Raw genomic sequence first — 7,990 nt, 5'->3', positions numbered from 1 at the left:
AAAAAAAAAAAAAAAAAAAAAAAAAATATAGAGCTACCATATAATCCAGCAATTCCACTTCTGAGTATACATCTGAAGGATGTGAAATCCGTATGTCAAAGAGATAACTGCACTCTCACGTTGGTGGCAGCATCATTCACAATAGCTAAGACATGAAGCCAACCTAAGTGTCCATCAGCAGATGAATGATTAAAGAAAACATGGTATATGTACATAGTGTAATAGTATTCAGCCTTTCTTTTTTTTTTTTTTTTTTTGGTGGGACGGTGTTTCATTCTTGTTACCCAGGCTGGAGTGCAATGGCGCGACCTCGGCTCACCGCAACCTCCGCCTCCTGGGTTCAGGCAATTCTGCCTCAGCCTCCTGAGTAGCTGGGATTACAGGCACGCGCCACTATGCCCAGCTAATTTTTTTTTTTGTAGTTTTAGTAGAGACGGGGTTTCACCATGTTGACCAGGATGGTCTCGATCTCTTGACCTCGTGATCCACCCGCCTCGGCCTCCCGAAGTGCTGGGATTACAGGCGTGAGCCACCGCGCCAGGCCCTTCAGCCTTTCAAAAGAAGGAAATCTGGGCCAGGCAAGGTGGCTCATGTCTGTAATCCCAGAACTTTGGGAGGTTGAGGAGAGTGGATCACCTGAGGTCAGGAGTTCAAGAGCAGCCTGACCGACAAGGCGAAATCTTGTCTCTACTAAACATATAAAAATTAGCCAAGCGTGGTGGTGTGCTACTGTAATCCCAGCTACTCGGGAGGTTGGGGCCTTTTTATTAAATGCTTAGCTAATAATTGCTGAAACACATATTCCTAAATAGGGCACAGACCAATCTTAGGGTATAGATTTAAATAAATACACTGATACCACATTGTTTATGCTAGAAACTAGCACTTGGGGGAAAAAAAACTATAGGCAACTTACAATTAGTCATCAGCAAAGCCCCAGTTCATTTGTTTTCCTGCATGACATTACACTGTTCCCATGATGACACCAGGAGGCATTTTGAAAATAATAAAATGATTCTTTTATTTTCTTATTGTGCTTGGTGTACTTGTTTCCAAAAGTGACAGTGTGAGAAAATTCTAACCAGACAGGTAAGAGAGAAGTGAGGGAGAATCCTAACCAGTGGTGACAGCAAAAAAGGTGATAATCTCAGAGATGCTTTGGAGTCCCCAAGGGAGAAGTCAGTTTCTCAACTTGGTCCAGGCGTTGGTATGTCCAGGATTAGATGTCCTAACAAGTACACTTTCTGGTAATAGGCATCATTACCCCCACTCATCTTTCAGTCCCTATTCACAGGAAAATCAAGACTCTACAATGGACGTGGAGTACCATAGTTCACGCAAATAAAACTACGCTAAAAAAATATGAAAGAAGACGACTGGGCTTGGGGGGTTAGGCCTGTAATCCCACACTTTGGGAGGCCAAGGTGGGCGAATCACCTGAGGTCAGAAGTTTGTGACCACTCTGGCCAACATGACGAACCCCGTCTCTACTAAAAATATAAAAATTAGCTGGGCATGATGGTGTGTGCCCATGATCCCAGCTATTCAGGAGGCTGAGGCAGGAGAATCTCTTGAACTCGGGAGGCAGAGGTTGCAGTGAACCAAGAGCACACTACTGCACTCCAGCCTAGGCAACAGAGTGAGACTCAGTCAAAAAAAAAAAAAAAAAAAAAGTATATATATATATGGAAGAGGAAATAAGCAATTATTTTCAGCAAACCCTACAGGAGCTCTTTTTATTTTTATTTTATTTTATTTATTTATTTTTTTTTTTGAGACGGAGTTTCGCTCTTGTTACCCAGGCTGGAGTGCAATGGCACGATCTCGGCTCACCGCAACCTCCGCCTCCTGGGTTCAGGCAATTCTCCTGCCTCAGACTCCTGAGTAGCTGGGATTACAGGCACGCACCACCATGCCCAGCTAATTTTTTTTTGTATTTTTAGTAGAGACGGGGTTTCACCATGTTGACCAGGATGGTCTCGATCTCTTGACCTGGTGATCCACCCGCCTCAGCCTCCCACAGTGCTGGGATTACAGGCTTGAGCCACCGCGCCCGGCCTAAGAAGCTCTTTTTAAAACAAAACTATCTTGCAACAAAGCCATACACATTTTTATCTTATTAATAAAGTAAGTCTGCTTCTGGTAACTTCTGTACCTTGAACAGGAAACAGGACGGAGGGGGTAGTTAACTTATGCCATAAAACATTTTATAATTTTATTTCATGGAATGGAATTAAGTCCCACAAATTTTTATTGATTCTACGCATGAAGTCATTTACGCTTCTAATCAGGAATTGGAGAAATAGCATATTTTTGGCTGTTTTAGTGTCAAGGTCCTTTGAAATTACATTTTGCAGGCAATTTTTCAGAAGAACTAGTCAATATATTTGCTTTAAAAATATATGTATATGGCTTCAATAAAAATTCATGTGCGATTTTAATGGTTTCATTAATTTTCCATCAGTGATGTGATCTATTGGTTTTTCCATTATAAATATTTGTGCTTACCATGCTCTAAAATTTATTTTTTCAAATAGTGTTTCATTACATAAAGATGACATTTACTTTTTACAGCCTAGAAATGCGAAGCTGATTTTGTTTTTTACTAAATCATTACCTAGAACTGCTGGGCAGAAAGTGAATTGGGGATGGTTTAGCACTGTTTGTCCTATTTAAAAACTTCTCTTTTTCTAAGCACAGGGGCTCACTCCTGTAATCCCAGTATTTTGGGAGGCCAAGGTGGGTGGATCATCTGAGGTCAGGAGTTCAAGACCAGCTTGGTCATCATGGTGAAACCCTGTCTCCACTAAAAATACAAAAATTAGCTGGCATAGTGGTGGGCGTCTTTATTTCCAGCTACTTGGGAGGCTGAGGCAAGAGAATCACTTGAACCCGTGAAGCGGAGGGTGCATTGAGCCGAGATGGCACCACTGCACTCTAGACTGGGCAACAGAGGGAGACTCCATCTCAATTATTTATTTATTTAGTTAGTTAGTTATTTTGAGATGGACTCTCCCTCTGTTGCCCAGGCTGGAGATTGGCTTACTGCAATCTCCGCCTGCTGAGTTCAAGCAATTCTCCTGCCTCAGCCTCTCAAGTAGCTGGGACTACAGGCGCACCACCAAGCCCGGCTAATTGTTTGTACTTTTAGTAGTGACAGGGTTTCACCATGCTGGCCAGGCTGGTCTCAAACTCCTGACCTTATGATCCGCCTGCCTCGGCCTCTCAAAGTGCTGGGATTACAGGCATGAGCTACTGCGCCGAGCCCCACCTCAATTTTAAAAACAACAACAATAACAAAAGAAACCTTATATTTCATCAAAGTGACATGGTTTTGTCAGAGAAAATGTGCAAATACAGAAAGGAAAAAGAAGTTATACTACTTGGAACTAGCAATGAGCACCAAATCTGAGTAGATTAAGCAGAAGGGAGCTCACAGGAAGGATATTAGAGGACATAGAACCAGGATCTGCTAGGGACCCAGGGTGAGAATGAACTGATGCCAGTGTTGTGTGGGAATGGCTGGCTACAAGAACCATAGCAACAGAAGCTACATCATCAGAAAAACATTGTCAGCAGTGCAATGCTTGCAGTAAATTTTTTTTTTTTTTTTTTTTTGAGACGGCGTTTCACTCTTGCTACCCAGGCTGGAGTGCAATGGCGCGATTTCGGCTCACCGCAACCTCCGCCTCCTGGGTTCAGGCAATTCTCCTGCCTCAGCCTCCTCAGTAGCTGGGATTACAGGCACGCGCCACCATGCCCAGCTGATTTTTTGTATTTTTAGTAGAGACGGGGTTTCACCATGTTGACCAGGATGGTCTCGATCTCTTGACCTTGTGATCCACCCGCCTCGGCCTCCCAAAGTGCTGGGATTACAGGCGTGAGCCACCGCGCCCGGCCCTCTTTTAGGACTTTTCTATGAACTTTTCTTCCACATACATAGCTTAGATCACAGAATCCAAATACAAATTTTAAAAATCCTGCTTCCTTCAAACACCAACGTAACGTAAGCATTCATTTTTCATGGAATTAAAATGTTTATAGTCATTGTTAATGGTCAAATAATTATCCATAACACATGTCATAGTGAACTTAAAATATTTACCTACTGTTGGAAATTTAGATTGTTTCCTTCTTTTTTTTTGAGACAGAATCTCACTCTGTCATCCAGACTGGAGTGCAGTGTCATGATCTTGGCTCACTGCAATCTCCACCTCCCGGAAGAATTGCGTCAGCCTCCTGAGTAGTTAAGATTACAAGCACCTGCCACCATGCCTGGCTGATTTTTGTGCTTTCAGTAGAGATGAGGTTTCACTATTTTGGCCAGGCTAGTCTTGAACTCCTAACCTCAAGTGATTTGCCCACCTTGGCCTCCCAAAGTGCTAGGATTACAGGTGTGAGCCACTGAGCCCAGCTGGGAATTTAGATTGTTTCTAAGGAAAAATACCTTTGTAATTACTGGCACAGGAATTGCAGATCAATTTTTTCAATTGACTATTCATTGTCTGATGAACCAGATTCAGGCCCAGCTTCATGGTTGTGTGCCTCAGTTCAGGCTGCCATGACAAACATGCCACAGACTTGGTGGGTTAAACAGCAAACATTTCTCACAGCCATGGAAGCTGGAAGTCCAACATCAGCGTGCCTGCAGACTTTGTCTGGTGAGGGCCCACTTCCTGGTTGGCAGATGGTGGTCTTCTCACCGTGTCCTCACAGGGCAGAGAGAAATCACCCCTCTCACGTTTCTTCTTATAAGGGCACTAATTCCATTCATGAGGGCTCCACCCGCATGACTTCATTATCTCCCCAAAACCCCACCTCTTAATACCATCACCTCAGGGATTAGGATTAGGATTTCAACATATTAATTTTGGAGGAACAAAAACATTCAGTTTCTAGCAGCATGGAACCAAAGCAGTTGCACAGGGCCTGGGATCAGAAGGGTGCCATACTTGGGGCTTGTTAAATTAAATTTAGCCTAAAGCTGCCTCTTTACGTATTTGAAAGGTTTCTCCCTACCATGGTGGACTGTAACCTAACTGGATGTATAAGCAGACTGTAACATCCTCTTCTCCCAATCACTGAGTTTCGGCCAATCAAAGGTGGCCAGCTGTTCAAACTGGGTTCGCATAAGGCAAATGCCAAGCTGTAACCAATCTGGCTATTTCTGTTCCTGTCTTCCATTACCTGTATATCACTTCTTTTTCTGTTCACAAATCTTTGACTATGCAGCAGCACTGGAGTCTGTTTAAATCTGCTGTGATTCCGGAGGCTGCCTGATTCATGAATCATTCTTTGCTCAATTAAGCAATTTGCCTAAGGTTTTTCTTTTAACAGTTGGTGCGAGAAGTGGGATTCAAAGTAAAGCTTCTTTCAAGCCGAAGGAACACTGAGTGACTAAACAAGGTAACTGCCAGGCTCATTTTGTCCTCTCTCTAGAAGCACCTGGAGATATGGGTACGTTCTTGGATTCTGAAGCTCCATGGATTTGTGTTTGAGCTATCCGAGTTTGAGCACAATTTTTTTTTTAATCTGAAATGTGTTCAGAAATCACAACAAAAATTGGACCACAGCCAGGTGTTACCAGAGAGGGGTCCTGATCCAGACCCCAAGAGAGGGTTCTTGGTTCTCACACATGAAACAATTTGGGGTGAGTCTATAAAGTGAAAGCAAGTTTATTAGGAAAGTAAAGGAATAAAGAATGGCTACTCCACAGACAGAGCAGTGCCATGAGTTGCATGATTGAGCATATGTATAGTTATTTCTTGACTATGTACTAAACAAGGGGTGGATTATTCATGAGTTTTCTAGGAAAGGGGTAGGCAATTCCAGGAACTAACGATTCCTCCCCTTTTAGACCATATAAAGTAACTTCCAGATGTTGCCATGGCATTTGTAAACTGTCATGGTGCTGGTGAGAGTGTCTTTTAACATGCTGATATATCATAATTAGCATATAATGAGCAGTGAGGATGACCAGAAGTCACTTTCATCACCATCTTGGTTTTGGTGGGTTTTGGCCAGCTTCTTTACCACAACCTGGTTTATCAGCAATGTATTTTGCACCGAGAACAGTATGCACAAAGGCCCAAGAGCAGACAGAAGTGAGGCCAACTCCATTAAATGAAGGAAGGTGCCGGGTGCGGTGGCTCACGCCTGTAATCCCAACACTTTGGGAGGCTGAGGTGGGCGGATCACCCGAGGTCAGAAGTTCGAGACCAACCTGGCCAACATGGTGAAACCCCATTTTTTTTTTTTTTTAGTTTTCTTGAGAGGGAGTTTCACTCTTGTTACCCAGGCTGGAGTGCAATGGCGCGATCTCGGCTCACCGCAACCTCCGCCTCCTGGGTTCAGGCAATTCTCCTGCCTCAGCTTCCTGAGTAGCTGGGATTACAGGCACGCACCACCATGCCCAGCTAATTTTTCGTAGTTTTAGTAGAGACGGGGTTTCACCATGTTGACCAGGACGGTCTCGATCTCTTGACCTCGGGATCCACCCGCCTCGGCCTCCCAAAGTGCTGGGATTACAGGCTTGAGCCACCACGCCCGGCCGAAACCCCATTTTTTAAAAAAAATTTTTAAATTACAGCCTATTAAAAAAATAAAAAAATAAATGAAGGAAGATGAGTGTGAAGTTAAAGCACCAGGGTGGGAAGAGAGGTAGGAATTGAGCACGGCCAGGTTACACCATGTAAACAATTGTGCTTTAAGGATTTGGCAGTGCATCTTTTAGCATTACACCTGTGAACATGTTTCCTGAAAATAAATAAATAAAAGAATAGAAAAGAAACAAAGTCTCAAATCAATGACCCCAGCCTCCACCTCAAAAAAACTAGAAAAAAAAGAGAGCAAATAAAACTTAAACAGAATAATGGAAATAATAAAGATCAAAGTGAATATTAGTGAAAAGAAAACAGAAGAAAATTAAAAATCAACATAATAATAGCTAGTTCAATAAATGAGTTCAATGCAATTGATAAAACTCTAGCAAGAGGTCCATTAGAGGTTCTGGTTAGTGCAATAAAGAAAGAAAGAAATTAAAAGATCTCTAGCTGTAAAGAAAAAATTGACTATGTTTTTTCATAGCAAACATAATTATCTATATGCAAAATCCTATGGAATCTACAAAAAGGAGCTAGTAGCATTAATAAGTGAGTTTAGGAGGGTTGCAAGATAAAATAAAAATATAGAAAAATAAAATCTTTTTTTTTTTTTTTTTTTGAGACGGAGTTTCGCTCTTGTTACCCAGGCTGGAGTGCAATGGCGCGACCTCAGCTCACCGCAACCTCCGCCTCCTGGGTTCAGGCAATTCTCCTGCCTCAACCTCCTGAGTAGCTGGGATTACAGGCACGCGCCACCATGCCCAGCTAATTTTTTGTATTTTTAGTAGAGACGGGGTTTCACCATGTTGACCAGGATGGTCTCGATCTCTTGACCTTGTGATCCACCCGCCTCGGCCTCCCAAAGTGCTGGGATTACAGGCGTGAGCCACCGTGCCCGGCCACAATGGAACACATGGTTAAGGGCACCATCTCTGGAGTCAGATCATATGTGTCAGATCCTAACCTGCCTCTCACCTATGTAACCTTGGGCAAGTCCCTTTTCTGCCCTTCAGTTCCATTTTTTTTTTTTTTTTTTTTTGAGATGGGGTTTAACTCTTGTTGCCCAGGCTGGAGTGCAATGGCCAGTCTTGGCTCATCACAACCTTTGCCTCCCGGGTTCAAGCGATTCTCCTGTCTCAACCTCCCGAGCAGCTGGAACACCCGGCTACTTTCTTGTATTTTTAGGAGATATGGGGTTTCTCCATGTTGGTCAGGCTGGTCTTGAAATCCCAACCTCAGGTGATTCATCCACCTCGGCCTCCCAAAGTGCTGGGATTACAGGCGTGAGCCACTGCACTTGGCCGCTCGGCGAAAATTTCATAGGTTCAGCAGCAAAAGCATGATTCTAAAAGAAAACAATTGAAATTTATCAATTATTTATTTATCTA

This window comes from Sapajus apella, unplaced genomic scaffold (assembly GCF_009761245.1).
Source record: "Sapajus apella isolate SASKATOON/1434 unplaced genomic scaffold, GSC_monkey_1.0 scaffold32, whole genome shotgun sequence".
NCBI lineage: Eukaryota > Metazoa > Chordata > Mammalia > Primates > Cebidae > Sapajus > Sapajus apella.
The sequence above is the reverse complement of the archived record's forward strand: the minus strand, read 5'-3'. Positions refer to the sequence as shown.